Source organism: Bos taurus, chromosome 3, assembly GCF_002263795.3.
Source record: "Bos taurus isolate L1 Dominette 01449 registration number 42190680 breed Hereford chromosome 3, ARS-UCD2.0, whole genome shotgun sequence".
NCBI classification, from domain to species: domain Eukaryota; kingdom Metazoa; phylum Chordata; class Mammalia; order Artiodactyla; family Bovidae; genus Bos; species Bos taurus.
In genome coordinates this window covers 41,250,617-41,270,655 of record NC_037330.1, presented here as the reverse complement: position 1 = coordinate 41,270,655, position 20,039 = coordinate 41,250,617, and positions in this window count along the sequence as shown.

Here is a 20,039-nt window from a genome sequence, read left to right as displayed (position 1 = left end):
AAGAGATTGCAGAATAACAGAAAGGAAGTGGAATTATTTGAGGGTTTTTAGTTTAATAATAACCCTGACAATCAACCACAGATTGAAATTTCCATTATTTCCTAGCCTAAACAGAAAACAGAACTTTTCTATGGAGGTAATAGATAACAATTCAGAGTTATGTCTGACACTCTTTGGAATAACTTCCTAGAGCATGTTTAAGGCTGTTTTTCTCTTTTTATGTTTGTTTCTTTATCCATCTATCAAAGGTAAATCAGTATAGAGTATTTTTCAGTGACCCATACAATAAAAATTGTTGGAAATTTTATTCTGCACCCATTTTCAAACCTTTCCAATCATTGCACAATTTAAAAATGAGCTTTTAGAGGTACAGTAGCTTGGTGATTATAATAGTGCATTTTTATTACCTGTACTTAATACAACATGATTGTTTGACTGTTGTTACACGTGCTTTTCTCTCTTCTCAAAATATCTTCTACAGATTTTTTTCAATCTCCACCTCTCAGTAGTCAGTGCAGCATGATTATTTTGAGTACAGGAAGCTGTATTTTGAGTACAGGAAGCTGTATTTAACAGGCACACAAAATATGAAAACCATCATGTCAATTTTTATCACCTCAAGATCAACTGCTATTCTTTTAATGACATCAATGCTTTTTTCTGGGAATAAAAATTATTCTGATCTCATATATGGTTCACAATATTAATGACTGTACAAGAACTCCTACATAAGCACATTTTTTCCTTTCAACTCTATTTCCCTTTATTTCATGGTACTGGAATTTCATTTGTGACAAGCAGTTAATAAGACAAATTCTATGAAAACGTGATACAAGATGATAATATTTTAATATCTGAAGTAAACAATGGATGATAATTGTATTACAGATGAAAACAGATGATTTTGGCATATATAAAAAATACTTTCTATAAGAGAAGCTTATTCCTTTGTAGAGAACACTCAAGCTCATTAATAAACCAAAAATTATTGAACGTGCCACTGAAAAGCAAAAGCTGTAGCTAAATGTAAGCAATAGTCTACTACTGCCTCTGTATTTAAAAAATACTCAAATAAAACTGCACATTTTTCTAAAATATAACTCTATTGTTTTTGTTAGTCATTTATTTTGTAGTAAAGCTTTCTTATGGTTCCATAAGTCAGTTTGACAATATTGTAGGCCAGATCATATGTACATAGCGATTCATACAGAATTCCTCCTTTTAGAAAGTCCATGAAACTCCTTATATATTGTGTCCTACATGAGAAAATATTTGATATTTATGTATCTAACTGAAGTTGATCTTCTATATTTACAATGGGTGTAAAATTGCTTTGAAATTTGTAAAGTGCTTTAAAAATTTTTAGCCAGTATTTTCTACAGGGCTTCCCTAGTGGCTCACATAGTAAAGAATCCACCTGCAATGCAGGAAACCTGGTTTCGATCCCTGGTTCAGGAAGATCTCCTGGAGAAGGGAATGTCTACCCACTCCAGTATTCTTGCCTGGAGAATTCCATGGACAGAGGAGCCTGATGAGCCACAGTCCATAAGGTCACAAAGAGTGAGACACGGCTGAACAACTAACACTTTCGTCTATGAAGTCACACCTAAAAATAAGTTTATATTGTTCACGTACACATGCAGAATATAGAATAAAACTTAAAAAAAATGTATGTCCAATATTACATATGTAAATTCTTAATAATATGGATTATATTATTAGCATAATAATTTTATGTGTTAGTCTTTTGATAAGAAACTTGTATGATATGCTTCTTTCATATATGTTTATACTGTTTCAGAATTCCAGAGATGTTTCATTATGCTAAGAAATGCTGTTCCCTACTTTGATTTTTATCTGTCATTTAATATTGATGACAGTTATTTTAGAAAAACACTTTTTAAAAGGGTTATCCTACAATAATCCTGTAGTTATATAAACACTTGAGAAAAATTTCACCTTTCATTATATAAATGAAAACAGTCTTTGATTCATTTCCTAAGGTCCTTGACCTAGCAGAGTACTGTCATATTTTTATGTTTTGCTCTCTTCTCTTTTATTCTCTTGAGGTACCTTTCCCTTGCTTGCTTTTAAGTCTTTCCCATCTAGATCCCCTACCCTTCCTAACTAGTCTATCAAAATAGTACCTTAATTATTCTCTATTTATTATTTACTATATTAATATTTACTGTCTGTCCCTTTTATTGTCCCTTCTTCCACAAGGAGGGGTTCTGCTCTAAATCTGTCACCTAAAGTAGTTCCTGGGGCCGGGTAGCCACTTAATCATTAATGGGTTAGTGAATTAGTGAATTTCCAGCCCTAGCTCCTCCATGCACATTTATATAGCCAAGATTTGCTGGATGTCACTAACTTAATTTCTTATAGGAACTTCAAACTCAGTGAGTCAAACCTATATTTTCCCTCTATCATATTAATTTTTAGCACATTTTTATTTCCATTTCAGAGCAAGAAGAATGGAAGTCACACTTGATTCCTCCCTCATCTTTATCCCTGCATTCAATCCATCAAAAATGCTGTTAGATTTTCTCCATAATATCTCTGAAGTCCTTCCTACTTCTCCATGTATACTTAGGTCAAGATCTTATTTTATATGGTCTGAATTATAACAGTGATTTCTTTCCCTTGTTTTACCATAAGTATTTCTTTCTCTTTTACTTTTGTTTAAATCCATATAGTAGTGGTTAAGAGGCTTACTTTCTCTCTCTCCAAGCAGCTCTGCACATTAAGAATCAAGTCTCTTCCAGCCACTCTGTGACCTTAGTTTATCTTCTGTCTGTGTGGCAGAGGAAAAGGTTGGGTCAAGTCTTTCTCTTTTAAGGCACATCATTTCTTTTCTTATCTCACTGGCCAGAATTTAGCCACACGGTCATAGTTCTCTGAAGAAATCTGGATTTTGAGTCTTTCTTCTGGGAAGCCATGAATTGAAGACTGGGAATTCTGTTATTAGTTCTGGAGGTTGGAAGTCCAGATTTGGTGTCAGGAGAGGGTCTGCTTCCTGGTCATCATACAGATGACCATCTTCTTGTGTCTGCCAAATGATCCTTGTTGCAAGGACCCAACTCTGCCACAGGCATTGTCTGTCTTCTACTTCAATCTGCAATTTATTATCTACATAACACCTGAGATGGTTGATTTAAAGACTAATTTGGCCATGCTGTTTCTCAGATTAAAGGCCTTCAACATCTCCCTATCTTCTATACAATCAAATGTGAGCTCCTTAAAATGACTAATCCAGGTCCCTGCATAATATGGTCTTTTGCCTTTTCTCCAGTCTTTTCTAACCGTTGTCTCCCAATAATTGAGTAAAATTTAATTTGTGTAGTTCCCTTAACATTCTTCCTCTCTTAAAGAGGACATAGAAGACCATTAAACATCTTTAATAGCATTTCTTTTGCCTAAACCATTCTTGCAGAGGTGTTGGTATCTTGATATCCCAACCCAAAATAAGGATAGGGGCAGGGTAGTAACTTGGTGATAGAAACTGGAATTCCAATTTGTGTTACCTTAGAAGGTATTAGAAGGTCTGCTAAGTTTCTCAGTCTCCATGTAGACTCTTCTGAAGATGGCAGATGCTTTGAATGAAAATGTAGTCATTTTCATTAAGAGAGAGGAGAGACAAGTAATGAGTCATCTTGCAGCTAGTCTTGGCAAGATATTCAAAATGGCTCATTCACATGGTTGCAGTTGTGCTGGCTGGGAGTCGATTGCTCAGGCGGGGTTGTTGCCTAGATCACCTCCATGTCTCCACTTTATGTGGCTTGCATTTCTTACTGCATGGTAGCTAGGTTCTGAGAGAGCATCCCAAGAACAAGTATTCTTGAAGACCTGGGCATGAACTACAAAGATTCTTATGACCTAGACTCAGAAGCTCCACAGTCACATTTGTAATATCGTTTTCTTAAGCAACTAACTAAAGCCAACCCAAATTCAAGGGAAGGTAACTAGTGTCCATCTCCCAATGTAAATCATAATATGTGTATATAGGGAGTAAAGAAGTCGAGAGAGGCTGTACTTGAAAATATATTTATAAAGGGATTATTTTGCACACTCATTCAAAATCCTCATGGTGCCCCTACCAATCACGAATCTGTCTGAGGTAGGATTTTGAGAATGAAATTTGATTAGGGTATAATTTAGCAGGAGTGAAGAAAAATTCCAGTAGGAAGGAATTGAATACCAGTATCACAGAGGACTTCTGTTTCTAGTAATGTGTGACTAGATAATTTGAACCACCTCTTTCACTGAGAAGGACTGGGAGAGCAAGGGAAATACAAATACAGCTACTTGAAGGCATTGGAGGATTCTGATGACAATGACAGTGTTGAGACCATGATCTGGGAGAGTAAAGAAAGAAAGAAAGCCTAGCATTTAGGACTACACTTTCATTAAGAGCATCTGCCACCTTCAGAAGAGTCTGCATGGAGACTGAGAAACTTAGTAGACCTTCTAATAGGTTCATGGGGCTAAGGTAACACAAATTTGAATTCCAGGTTCTATCGTCAAGTTACTACCCTGCCCCATCCTTATTTTGGGCTGAGAAATCGAGGTACTAACACCTCTATAATTAAGGGAGAACTTCAAATAAAACAATCTTCATGAAGACTTTTATGCACAGCTTCTAACCATCATATCTCTGACACTATATGAAGATGATACAGGATTACTTATAACAATAGACACCTGACAAATATAATCCTATTTTGGTTCTCATCTAAACCTAAATATTTGTTTTTGTCTGAACTTAATGATTTCCCAGAATACTGTGCCTGCTTTGTTAGTGGATAATTGTAGGATAATTGAAATTTTTAAACTTGGCATACAGAGAGGTATCTGTAATAAAAAAATCATAAAGCAAATACATTGTGCTTATTTTGGAGAAAGTGGGAAAACATTTGTTGTTTTTTTAATCAAGTTGAATTTGAGTTAGTGAAAGGATCAAAAAAACTGCAATATAATTCAAAATGTAATAATTGTGGAAAAAACTCATACTCTGTAGATACTTTAGAGAATGTGTCATTTGTATAGAAAGAACCTTTTGTATAAATGTTAGTAATAGGGAAATCAGAAAAACTGCCTAGATGTTTCTTAATAGAAAGGGAAGAAATTAATTATTGTCAATTTCTGAAATAAATTAAATGATTTAAATACATCAGCAGAATAAGAGGATGAAAATAGAGTTGAAAGTAAAGGTCAAGTATGATTTATATGAGTAACATGTGCAATATAATATTGTCATTGTTTATAGACACCAATAAATATGAAAAATATAATGTATTTTGGAAAATAATAAGCTATATTTACTATTGTAGGTACCCCTGAGAACAGAGGAAATAATAAAGATTTCAACACGATTAGTAACATTTGATTTCTTTTACATATGTTATACATATATACAAACCATAAACAACAATAATACATTAACATATTATTGTATATTCTCTGTATTTTTTAACATTTTCAAAATTAATGTGTGAAGAAAGAATTAAATTTATATGTATTAAGTAAAGGTGTCTGTGTGTGAAAGTCACTGAGTTGCGTCCGACTCTTTGCAACCCCATGGACTATAGAGTCCATGAAATTCTCCAGGCCAGAATACTGGAGTTAGGTAGCTGTTGCCTACTCCAGGGGATCTTCCAAACCCAGGAATCGAACTAGAGTCTCTCGCATTGAGGGCGGATTCTTTACCAGCTGAGCTACCAGGGAAGCCCTAAGTAAAGGTAAGTGTCAAGAATCTCAGGGCATGATCTAAACATGATCTAATTAAGTAATAACCTTGTAAAATTTTGTAACCACTGATAGAAAAGTGTATAAGAATTATCTAACTTTCACATAGGTAGAATCTCTAAACATCATACCTATCAATTTTCCATTTAGAAATAATTTTTCAAGTGTTAGATCATCCAAGATTGACAAAGCATACTACTGTGCTAATAACATCATAAGCCATCATATGTACACACGTACCTTAGGGAAAGAGTACCTTAAATTCTTTTTTATATTCTGAAGACCTGTTTTCATGCTGCAATGTGAAGGGGATGCTTCTGCTTTTCATCTCAGCCCTGAGCTTAGGAAATGGTTCTTTTGTCCAGAACCAGTTGACTTCTTTAGGCAAAGGACTACTTGAAATAGTAGGAAGGGGAAAGGGCTAGAGATCTAGTAGACTGAAGTGGCAGAAAGTATGAGTGATACTTTCTGTTAATATGTATTTTGCTAAATAGTTATTTTCCTAGTCATTGTTTTTGTTTCTTTGGTGAGCTTCTTGAATTTGGCTTGTTTATTTCACTATAATGGACTGTTGCATCTAATTAAGTTTTCATCCTGAAATGGTACTGATTGGGGAGGGGCGGGTGGAAACTGATGTTAAGAGGGAATATTCAAAATATGTAGCAAATGTATCATGCACACCTGTTGAACATTTAGTTCCTGCTGGTTGCAGATATCCTGAGGGTTGGAGGGAAAGACAGAGATCCAAGTGAAGGTACCGAGGCAGTGTATATATAGAGTGTCTGTAGGAAAATCCAGATATCTTTCACAGTATATACAATTACTACTTTTGTCTTTGTAACTAGTATTTACATTATTAAATACTAATTACTTTACCCCATTAGTACGTTTTATATACTGTATACTACCAGCCAATTTGCCATTGACCAACTGTTAGGAAAGTATAGTAAAACTCAGCCATATTGCAACAAGGACTTCAAAATTTGAATTTCAAAGATGCAAGTTTGCATCATTCCATGTTTAGAAAGTAGCAAGCATAGCCTGTTATAGTGGTGTGGTGCAAAGGACCAGATACATTATATTCAAATTTGCATTTTATGTCAGTGTTTCAGTCCCTGATGGGCCTTGCCTCTGTACTTGCTGCACATTACCAAAATGGATATTGATTAGTCCTGTTCACTCCCATCTTGCATTTCCATGAGGAAGGACTTTGTCAGAGAATCATGTCTGTTCCTTCTGCCTCTCTTTATTCATTATTTCTGTGGGAGGAAGGGTGAAGTATGATTACTGAATTTGGGGGATGTCATTGGTCATGATCATTTAAACCCTTTCCTCTTCTTTTCTTTGAAATATGCTTCACATATGAACTTAAGCACAAAAAAGATTAATTAAGAAGGAGCAGTATGTAGTCTATACACGTGCCTATGTCCGTCTCTTGCAACCCCATGATCTGCAGCCTGCTAGGCTCCTCTGCCCATGGGATTTCCCAGGCAAGATACTGGAGTGGGTTGTCATTTCCTTCTTCACATCTGCCTACAGAGTGTGCCAATATAATTACAGGTTTTTGCAGTAATGGGACCATATAATAGTGTTTACCTAGTTTAATGGAGAAAAAAAAAACCAAAACTTTTAACCCTGACTTCAATGAGAAGAAAATCTTCCCACCCCATAGCCACATCTTTGGTAGAACTAAGGAAGCAGTGAGAGCCACAAGGAGATGCTGCTGCTGCTACTGCTAAGTCGCTTCAGTTGTGTCCGATTCTGTGCGACCCCATAGACGGCAGCCCACCAGGCTCCTCCGTCCATGGGATTTTCCAGGCAAGAGTACTGGAGTGGGATGCCATTGCCTTCTCCACAAGGAGATGCACAGATACTCAATTAGATAAGGGCAACTTTCCTACAAAATAGTCAACCAGTCATGTTGTTGTATTGTGTTACTCGCACAGTCATGTCCGACTGTTTGCAGCCCCATGAACTATGGTCTGCTACCCACTCTGTCCATGGAATTTTCCAGGCAAGAATACTGGAGTGGGTTGCAATTTCCTTCTCCAGGGGATCTTCCCATCCCAGGGATTGAACCTGGGTCTCCTGCATTGCACTCACACTCTTTACTATCTGACCCACCAGGGAAACCCAGGGATATGTTTAAAAGGATATGTTAGAGAAAGTCCAGAATTCAAAATTCTCTTAAAATTCAAATAGAATAAATATAGAAGAGACTGGCTATGACATGAGGGTATCCTATAGAACATTCTCACATGAAATTAGAACTTTGGAGAACAAGAAGGTGGTCTGTAGAACCTGTGGAGAAAAGAGAGAAAATCAATATGAATCAGCTGTTTTTAAGCACTTCCTCTGTGTCAGTCACCATGTTAAATCCTTAGAAGAATTATTTCACATCATCTTTACAAAACTTGTTCTGTTCTACTTTCCGTTTTACAGGTAAAGGATCTGAGGCACAGTTTCTGGCTTAACGAAGATTACACATTTTGTAAGTGAAGGAATTAATGTTGAAGTCAAGCAATCTAATTCCATAAACTATACATTTCCACCTTCATTAGACTGTCTTTGATTCACATTGCACCAAATTAACGACAGGCCTATTTTTACATATTTCTTAAAATTTAGTCCTCAGTTAACTATCATCAGAGTTATTCAAGACACTTATTTAAATGGTGGGTTCCTCAGTTTCACTCAAGTCCTTCTGACTTGGAGTATTTAGGTTTTAACAAATTGCCTACTCATTGATGATCCATACTAATGACTGAACAACATTTAAGTGAATTCTGATTTAAGATTCCAATATAGCTAATGAATATACTATAATAATCCTAATGCATATTATTGATATTTTAGGGAATTATTTGCTAAGTATAAACAGAATAGTGCTATCATGAAATTGAATTCAGGCAACTTTATATAATTTTAGATTTTACAAGCCCCATGTGTGCAGGCACATAGACACAAAATTCTTTTGAAATCTTTTAAATCATTTTAGTGTAAATTATCCAAGGGGACACAGATTGAGAGCTAAAATATTTTTTACTCCTACTAAAAGATTTCTCCTTTTTCTTTTTGATCCTGCAGGGGAATAAAATAATTACATGTGCAGTTTAATAGGTTGTCTTTTTACACAAAAGGCATATATGAAAGTCATCTATATTTTAGAAACAGAATCCCATATTATGCCTAATGTTTTATAACAAGTGCTTAGGTGACAAATAGGTCAGAAGCTCTACTTGGAAAATAGCAATGGAATAGGAGATATTAGGCGTTTCTGTTTCTAGTAACTGACACTCTCTCTTTTGTTTCTTTTCTTGCAGCTGCTATTTTTGCTTGTAAAAGTTCTATCATCCAAAACAGCCTCAGTAGAGGAAAAGAAGTGAGATGTCTTGAGAGGGAAATCATAACAACCAATCAACTAGTAGATCAAGTGAAAGAAGGAAAGAAAAATATTATGCTACCACAGTAGGTAGCTACCAACCATATTTTAGTGTCCATTCATATGCAAAGGAAGTAGATGGGGACAAAAATGCCGAAAACACCTCCAGTAACTCCGTCTCTTTCAGAGAGCTACCTAACCAATGGCCTAAGAAAGATATGTTGTTCACTAACATGTGCAATCATCAAGAGTTATTTACACTAAATAATATAAATAAGTTACCCCATCAGACTTTGGAACTTGGTGAATGAATGGTATCAAGTTTCAGAGTAGGCAGTTCTTGCTTTGTTGGGTTGCATATAAAGGTAAAAATGACATGAAAGCTAAATCTCTGCAAAGTTATCGCAATAATCAATAGGGGAAAATACTATGATTCTATGTCTTCTAAATATTTCTATCAAAACATTAAAACTTTCTTACTGATGGCTGTAAATGTATAGGGAAATAAAACTATAGTAAAACTAGTACGTATTTAGTGCACTGTAATTTTTAAATGAGACTTAAAAGGATTTTATGTTTATAAAATATTATCAAGAGTACTTGGAACAGTATTTGCTTCTTCTCCTGGTATAACACGGTAAGGATATCTTTTCTATGCCTTGGAGGATTGTCATCCTCCATTTTAAGTTTGAAACCACCTTCAAAGTTTTAGGAAACTTTGCACATTCAGTGTCCTGAAATATCTCTGAGTTGCTTTCATTTGAAGTCTTTTTTATATTGTCACATCCTCTCAAAGTCTTTTCCTTACTTTACAATTGTTTTCTTTCATTAGGCCCCTCAGTTCGCCTTCACTAAGTTTCCCTCATTGGTTTTGTAGAATTTCTTGAACTGTGATGTTGTCAGCAATCCTAGTCAGATATCTGTTTCTTGTCACTCCATTTAATTTGAATCTCAGTTTCACTTCCAGCATTATCATTTTTTATTTCTTTGCTGTAGTTTCACCTTTACTGGCCAATTCTCTCTTTTGATTATTCATTTTGTGAAATGTCTTGTGAGTTTATCTCTGGGAAAAAGGAGGCAGCACAGCTACACTTTTTTGGTGAACTTCAGCACAGTGACCAGTCATTGATAGACTTTGAAAAAGTAATGTGATTGATCATCTATAATTATGATGTGCATCTATTATTTAATAGTGATTTGTGGCCCCAAGAGCAAGCATTGAGTTTTACTTTATGTAATTACTCAGAGCGATTACAACAGGGTAAGTGAAATTTGAACCTTGCTTTTGGGTGACTTTTTTTTTTTAACTAAACCATGCTTACTGGCATTTGTGCACACAGAGCTGTACAAACATAGGACCATCTGTACTATGCATGTTCCTTGAGAATAGAACTTCACAAATAAATAATTCCTTTAGAAATGTTTATATAAATGTTTAAAATCGGTAGCAAAAGAGGAAAAATGACAATGTTAAAGAAGTGTTCAATTCAGTTCAGTTGCTCAGTCCTGTCCGACTCTCTGCAACCCCACGGACTGCAGTATGTCAGGCTTCCCTGTCCATCACCAACTCCCAGAGCTTGCTCAAACTCATGTTTGTTGAGGCAGTGACACCATCCAACCAGCTCATCCTCTGTCATACCCTTCTCCTCCCACCTTCAATCTTTCCCAACATCTGGGTCTTTTCCAATGAATCAGTCCTTTGCATCAGGTGGCCAAAGTTTTGGTGTTTCAGCTTCAGCATCAGTGCTTCCAATGAATATTTAGGACTGATTTCCTTTAGGATGGACTGGTTTGATCTCCTTGCAATCCAAGGGACTCTCAAGAGTCTTCTTCAACACCACAATTTGAAAGCATCAATTCTTCAGTGCTCAGCTTTCTTTATAGTCCAACTCTCACATTCATACATGACTACTAGAAAAAACATAGCTTTAACTAGACAGACCTTTGTTGGCAAAGTAAGGGTCATTAAAAAATGAGATAAAAGATATGTTAGAAGAAAAAAGATATGTTAGCATAATATTGTGTAAATTTAAATCATATATATGATAGAGATTTGGGTCTTCATAAACACTCCATTTTTTAAAAAAGTTCAAGTCATCTCCTGAAACTATATTAGAACTTTCCACAATGTTGAAAAACATGTAGCATGCATTCTCAGTGGAGGTGGTATTATCACCAAGGGTGAAAATCTTGGCTTTGAGGGAAGGAAAAAAAAAAAAAAAAGTTTAGATATTACATATATTTTGGCCCTCCAAAACTCTCAACCTTACATGACAAAATCTCATTTCTTAATACTTTACTAAACTCAATGAGAATTTAAATTAAGTTGAAATTTTCTCCTGGGAAGCAAAATTGAAAAGGTTGAGAAAAATTGATCTGTAGTCAACCTTAGAATCTATCAGATTTGTGGGAATGGAGCTGTAGGAAGGGTAAAGTAAATTTTAAAACGCCTAAACCAGACTAAGGACGGCTTCCGTGGTAACTCAGATGGTAAAAAAATCTGCCTGTAATGCAGGAGACCCAGGTTCAATCCCTGGGTTGGGAAGATCCCTGGAGAAGGGATTGGCAACCCACTCCAGTATTTTTGCCTGAAGAATCTCTAGGGACAGAGGAGCCTGGCAGGCTGCAGTTCATGGGGTCACACAGAGTCAGACAGGACTGAGAGACTAAACACTTTCACTTTTCAGACTAAGGAAAAATAAGTCAAGAAGGCATTCTTGGTCATCTATTGAGATCCATTCCATATAATCTTGATGGTTAGTACTATTTTTTTGAACCCTAAGTGTTTATGTCATTAATTAATAGAAAAACTAATAGAGACTCTTTGATTAATATGATATGAAGTATACCTTTAGACTTTACCAAACATTGTGGTAAATAATTAAATAATTAATAATTATTAATTATTTAATTATTTTAAATAATTAAATCAGCAAATCAGATCAAATATATAAATCCTATTCTATATAAAGCCTTATGTTGTGGATGATGCAAAGTCCCAATATTTAAGAAATTTAGACCTACACTGAGTAATGTTTGAAAAGTTAAATGGTGTATGAAGACAAATAGATCCCAGTATTACTCAAGATAAATTACTGAATAAATTCTTGATGCATAAGGGCTCTGAGTTCAGGAGAATTCAAAAATTTTAAATTTATCTTGAAGAGACTTGACTTGGGCTTTAAAATATGTATATTATATGGACAAGAATTTTAAAATGGCACAGAAAAAATACTAAAGCAAGCTGACTTTTAAAGGATGTATTTACTTCTCTAAAAAATCACATTGAGTATTTTTTTAAATAACTATTTTAGGAGTACAGGTTATTAAGCAATATTTCTATAAATGTTCCAAGTCATGGCTCTCATAAAATATAAAATAAATATGTGTCAAATATTTTATTTAACTCATTAATTAATAAAGGACGCAGAAAAATATTGTAACTGGTTTTATCAAGAATCCACAGAGTAGACACTTTTATACGCAATTAGATATCCTGAAATGAATTTTCTTAATAGAAGCAAGCTGGTTTTTTCTACAGTGTTTAAAGGAAATCAACTGAACCTCCACAAGAGAGAGATTTTTACATCTCTTTGGACAAGAATTATTTGCATAGCTCTCCATTTTTCTACAAATTAATTTCTGTCTCTCTAGGGATGAAAAATAGCCTAATCAAAACAATGAAAGCAAAGATAATCTGGAAGGTTGACTAGAAATCTGTCCTAAGATTTCTTTACAAGGCAATGGGGAAGTTGCCTTTTAAGTTTTTAAAACTTAATCTAAATACAAAGTGATGCACAAACTGATTTGTTAAACTTTTCAAATTAGATGCTGAAATGTATTTTAGAATAAATACTCCCTGATATGCCCTATGAGAGGCAGGACCTAACAACTCCTAGGGAGTATACTTCTAGCTACTTACTGGGTGAATTTAAGTTATGGAATCTGAGATACCAAGACCTAAGAGTAATTAAACAACAATCAATACCTTCAAAACATTTTTAGCTCTTAAAGTACACAATGATTCTGTTAGGTGAACTCATTCTGCTCCTCTGAGAGCACATAGTTGTACAAAACTACTATGTGTTTTTCTGTAAGCAAAACGATTTGGCTGATACACCTATACATTGTGCAATAACATGCCTGTTGCAGGCAGCAACTACCAAAATAAGGTAAAGTGGACTTTGTCAAAATTTAAACTGTTTGTCCTTCAAAGAAACTATTAGGATGGTCAAAAGGCAAACCATAGAATGAGAAAACAAAAATTCTTTGCAAATCACATAGATGATAGGAGATTAATACCCATAATAAAAACTTAACAAACTGTGGAAAATTCTTCAAGAGATGGGAATACTAGATCACTTTACCTGCCTTCTGAGAAGTCTGTATGCAGGTCAAGAAGCAACAGTTAGAACTGGACATGGAACAAAAGACTGGTTCCAAATTGGGAAAGGAGTACGTCAAGGCTGTATATTCTCACCCTGCTTATTTAACTTACATGCAGAGTACATCATCCAAAATGCTGGATTGGATGAAGCACAAGCTGAATCAAGATTCCTGAGAGAAAAATCAATAACCTCAGATACGCAGATGACACCACCCAAAGATGAACTAAAGAGCCTCTTGATGAAAGTGAAAGAGGAGAGTGAAAAAGCTGGCTTAAAACTCAACATTCAAAAAACTAAGAGCATGGCATCTGGTCCCATCACTTCATGACAAATAGATGGGGAAACAATGGAAATAGTGACAGACTGTTTTTTGGGGCTACAAAATAACTACAGGTGGTGACTGCAGCCATGAAATTAAAAGACTCTTGCTCCTTGGAAGAAAAGCTATGGCCAACCTAGACAGCCTATTAAAAAGCAGAGACATTACCTCTCTGACAAAGGTCTGTCTATTCATTACTTACCTGACAAAGATCTGTCTAGTTAAAGCTATAGTTTTTCTAGTAGTCATGTATGAATGTGAGAATTGGACTATAAAGAAAGTTGAGTGGCAAGAGCTGATGCTTTTGAACTATGGTGTTGGAGAAGACTCTTGAGACTCTCCTGGACTGTAAGGAGATCAAACCAGGCAATCCTAAAGTAAATCAGTCCTGAATATTCATTGGAAGTGTTAGGGGAAGCACACTGATTGAAACCTCCTACCCTTGCCAGGCACCATACTAACTATTTGCCTGAGTTGTTTCATGACAGGAGGTTCTGGTAAGGAACACGGAACTAATAAGCCTCCACCAACTGGAAGAGTTCTGGAAAGGTCAAAAGGAGACACCACATGTCTGACCACCTCTAAGAATCCTCCTCTCTGGCATCCATCTTGGCTGAACAAGGCGTGCACCACCAGGAAGGACTCTGAGCCAGAATGCTTGGCTAAAGACAACCTGGAAACTAACCCCATCACCATAAAACCCAAGACTGTGAGCCAAGCGGCAGAGCTGTTCTCCTGCGTTCCCCCCTTACCCTACTGCTCCCCACCCGGCTGCCCTTCCACAATAAAATCTCTTTCTTTGTCAGCACATGTGTCTTCTCAGATAATTTATTTCTGAGGTTAGACAAGAGCCCAGTTTCAGGCCCTAGAAGGAGTTCCCCTTCCTGCAATAGAAGGACTGATGCTGAAGCTGAAACTCCAAAACTTTGGCCACTTGATGCGAAGAACAGACTCATTGGAAACTACCCTGATGCTGGAAAAGATTGAAAGCAGGAAGAGAAGGGGACGACACAGGATGAGATGGTTGGATGGCATCATTGCCTCGATGGACATGAGTTTGAGCAAACTCTGGGAGTTGGTAGTGGACAGGGAAGCCTGACATGCTGCAGTCCATGGGGTTACAAAGAGTCAGACACTACTGAGTGGCTGAACTGAACAACTTAGCATGAGCAATAAAAACCAATCTGAGCAAAAATGGGCACAGAACCTAAATAATCATTTCTCCAAAGAAGATGTACAATTGGCCAATAAACACATGAAAAGATGCTTAATGTCACTAATTACTAGCAACATGAAAATCAACTATTAATACTATGAAATATCACTTTACATATATTAAGATGATTTATAAAAAAGATAGAAAAGTACAAATATGTGAGGATGTGGTAAATTGGAATCCCATTCATTGCCAGTGGGGATGCAAAATGATGCAGTTATTGTGGAAAACAGAATGACAGTTCATTAAAATCTTAAAAGAATTACCATATGATCCGGCAACTCCAATTATAGGTATGTACCTCAAAGAATTGAGATCAAGATCTCAAGCAGACATTTGATGTTTATAGCACTTCAATGTTTATAACAACCTTGTTTATGATAGCCAAAAGATGAAAACAACCCAAATTTTTTTTTTAAAGAAGACAAAATATGCTGAAGCTTCGTGTAGCTCCTAAAGTTTGCCATAGACATGTCACAAAACTTTCTTGATTCTTTATGGTTCCTAGAGCTTAATGTTTGTCCCTTAGTAGTTAGTCAAATGTGACAAAATGTGATGTAAATGTTTAGGCTAATGGGTCAGTATCATGGGTTCATTCTTTAATTAACTTTAATTTTTTGCAAGTCTATGAATTGAGGTTCAGCAAAGAGATGATCATTTATATAATCATGATTGAGCATTTAAGAAGAACATATGTATCTTTCCAAAATGCAAATCTCACCCTTCTGAAAATTCTTTGGTGTCTCTCCATTGACTTCAGACAAAAATATAAATCCTTTAGGATGGCACACAAAGCTTTTAGCATTTTTTAGACAACCTTGCTGTCTGTAATCAACTATCCTAATTGTTAAGTGAAAATAATCAAGTTATATTGATTTACTTCTAACTTTTTCAAAGTACAATGGACTCTCTCACAACAGTTCTCTTATACAAACAGTTCCTTTTGCCCTGAATATCTACCCCCTCACTTCCTTATTTGTTTTCCCATCTCAATATACTTTTTAGCATACTCCCTTCCCCTGCTCCAGGCTAAATCTAGCCCTTCTCTTGATTTCCATTACATCCTAAGCTTGATTCTGCCATTAGCATTTATCACATTAATTCTAATCATGCATCTCTCTCTCTCTTTTCCTCAGTAGACATGAAAACTTTCAGAGCCAGAAATGTATCTCTTACTTCTCTTTCCACAACTTTCAACATAGTACTCAAAATAGACACTAAATGAAAGATGAATGATTAAATGATTTTGCATTTACACCTCACAACAACCCTGCAGGGTAGGTAGATTTTCCTTTTTTGCTTTTGAGGAAACAGATTCAAAAAGAATTAGTGGATACTCTCTGTTACCTAGGATGACATAGCTAATGCATTGCAGAATCACAACTCAGCACACACCCTCTGACTTCAAATAATGCCACCATGCAGATAATTCCTTCAAATATATGCCCAAGAAAAATAGATTTGCATTAATTCCTTATTGCCCAATTTTTGCCTTTTGAAGATCATTCGCTACAGGTTGAAAAAAAAAAACAAAACACTGCTTGTATTTGGTGGATAAAAGCTATACTTGAGAAAAATACGTCATTTATCCCTTATAAACAGCACCAGAAAATCTACCATAACTCCGGCAGAGACATTCTTGCACTTTTATAGTAATGAGTCTTTGTACTAATATACCTGTATCTCCAAAAGTATTAATTTAAATATTAGCTTCTATTTGACTGCTTGTTCAAAGAAAACAACAGGAGAAAATCTATTCTTTTCTTTGATATATTATTGAGCCTTTTGACTAAGAAAGGCTGGGTCCAGGTTAGTCTGTAATGGGGGATGTTATAATATTTTACATAATAGAATAAATTGAATCTTTAAACAAATTTCAGTTTTACTTATTCATTCACTTCTTCAGTTAATCTTTCTATTTATGATACAACTCATAGTAAAAATGGCTAGTATGCACCCTGGTAGTTGTGTTAAAAGTCTTTGCTATAGGGAAGAGAAAAATGTTTCAATTTTCACTTCTTCAGATATTTAGTAAAGCTAGAATTAAAAAACACACACAGACTATAAACTGTCTTACAAAATACATTTTTATTCCTTTGAAGACTGTTTTGAACTTTTAATTGTATTTCTGTTATGTTAAAAAGTTCCAGGAAGCATTATGTATTCATATTTCTCAAATTAAATAAACAATACAATGTCATTATTACCTTAAAGTGTCTCTGCCATGATTACATTGAAAATGCATGCTTTTGTTCTGTAAAATTACAAAGGAATAATAGAGAACTACCAATTCCTATTATAATTTCATTTAATTTGTAGCATAAGATCAAATTCAGTAAGAGTGTATTTTCAGTTTTTAATTAAATTATAATGTCTGTGTTCAGTAAATAAGCCCACACAATTATTTTAGATAATAGCAGAGTAGTGAATATGTAGAAGCTAAAACATTATCTTTAGGAAACTACAACTGTATTGAAAGTAAAACAGTATACATTTGTCAAACGATTTGTAGACTTAAGTATTATGCATCCACAAGTAATAAACCATATTATTACTATGAATAGGGCTTTGCAGAGTGAGAACAACTGAATAGGTAGAAAGACTGAGGGAGGGCCATCCATCGTGCTAGTGTAGGTAATGAAAAAACAAACCAGACATTTTAAAGGTATTTAAGGTGCAAAATAAACCTGTTGGTCACAAAAAACTTGTTTCAGCAGAGGTATGTGTGTTTGGGGAGAAGTTGTCTAGAAGAGTGGGATTTTAGGTCTGAAACATAAGATATAATCAAAGTATGGAAGATCATGAATAGTACACTAAGAAATCTGAAACTTATAGGTAACCATATGTTAGTATGAGGGCAGGAAGGGAAGGAGACTATAGAAGATGAGATGGTTGGAAGGGATCGTCAACTCAATGGACATGAGTTTGAGCACATTCCAGTGAAGAGGAAAAGTTAAAATTTTACATAACCTCCTGCTCCTTCTGCCTCTGTAACTCAGCTTGCTCCTTGCAAAGTCTGGATCACATAGGTCACATAGTCTCAGAAAGTGGGGACTCACAATACTAGGAACTGGAGCTTATCTCACTCACCCTTGTCCTGCTCTTTGTAATTGCCCAGCCCCTGCAAACCCACTTAATCATGCCTGTCCATGTTGAAAACTCTGTAACCCTTTTGTTGGGGGCTTAGAGCTTGGAGTGTTAATTCCTCTGGGCCCGCCAATATAATAAACCTGAGTTCTCCAATTCTCTGAGTGTGGTGCTTGGTTTCTCAAGATCTGGTTTCTGCAACACCAGGAGATAGTGAAGGACAGGAAAGCCTGGTGTGCTGCTGTCCATAGGATTACAAAGTATAGGACACAACTTAGCGACTGAGTAACAACAACATATGCCACTAAGCATTTTAGAACAGTTGTAGCTATCTGATAGTTTTTTAAAAAACTAAGAATAGATATGATTCAACAACCCTACTCCTGGGCCAGAGAAAACCATACTTCAAAAGTATATACATATTCCTCCCCAATGGCTCAGTGGGTTGAGAATCCACCTGCAATGCAGGAGACGAAACAGACATGGGCTCAATCCCTGGGTCAAAAAGATCCCCTGGAGGAGGAAAATGGCAACCAGTCCAGTATTCTTGCCTGAAAAGTCCCATAGACAGAGGAACCTGGTAGGCTACGTTCCAAAGTGTCACAAAGAGTCAGACACGACTGAGAGACGGCATGCATGCAATGTTCATTGCAGCACTATTTACAATAGCCAAGACATGGATGTCTATTGACGGATGAATGAATAAAGATGTGGTACATATACACAATGGAATATTATTTAGTCATTAAAAGTGAAATAATGCCATTTTCAGCAACATGTATGGACTTGGAGATTATCATACTAAGTGAAGTAAGTCAGACAGAGAAAGACAAATATGATATGACTTCTATGTGAAATCTAAAAAATTATACAAATGGACTCATGTACAAAACAGAAACAAAGCAAAGACTTGGAAATGATGGTTACCAAAGGGAGAAGGTAGGTGGGGGGAATGAACTAGCAGATTGAGATTAATGTATACATCCTACTGTTTATGGCTTCCCAGGGGACAGAGTGGTAAAAAATTCGCCTGCCAGTGTAGGAGATGCAAGAGCCATGGGTTTGATCCCGGGGTCAGGAAGATCCCTTGGAATAGAAAATGAAAGCACATACCATTATTCTTGCCTGGAAAGTTCCATGAACAGAGGAGCCTGGCAGACTAAAGTCCATGGGGTCACAAAGAGTCAAACACCACTGAGCACCACTAGAGAACTCTACTCAATACTCTGTAATAACCTATATCAGAAAAAATATGAAAAAAAGAGGTATGTGTATGTTTATAACTGAATCACTTTGCTGTACACCTGAAACTAACACAACATTGTAAGTCAATGATACTCCAATATAAAATAAAATAATTATAAAGAATATTTTCTATGTGCCAAGTTCTCTTATAAGAACTGTACAAATAATAGTCATTTAATCTTTAACATTTTCATAGAAATTAAATATTAATTTTCTGTAATTTTATGCACTGTGTATTATAAAGAATCTGAAGCATCAGGAGGTTAAATAGCTTATCCAAGATCACTTAGCTCATAAATAGCAGAGCCAGTATTTGAACCACGATGTGGTCATCTCAAATGGTTCATTTTAACAAAAATTCTATATTGCTATGATTAGAGAAATTAGCCCAAGTATGTAAAGCATAAAGACAACTCATTCAGCAATATTTTACAAAACAGAGAAAAGAATATGTACATGTGGAAAAAATAAATGACCTACCAATAGTGACTTGGCCAGTTACTGCTGGATTTACCATAGAGGTAAATTCCTTACTTCAAATTTAATGTTAGTCAGTCCTCCTACAGATGATACTTTATATATTCCAATATTAATATCTGTCTTTCATTACTTATAATAAGGGAATGGGTTGATTTATAATTTTATTGAGGTTCAATT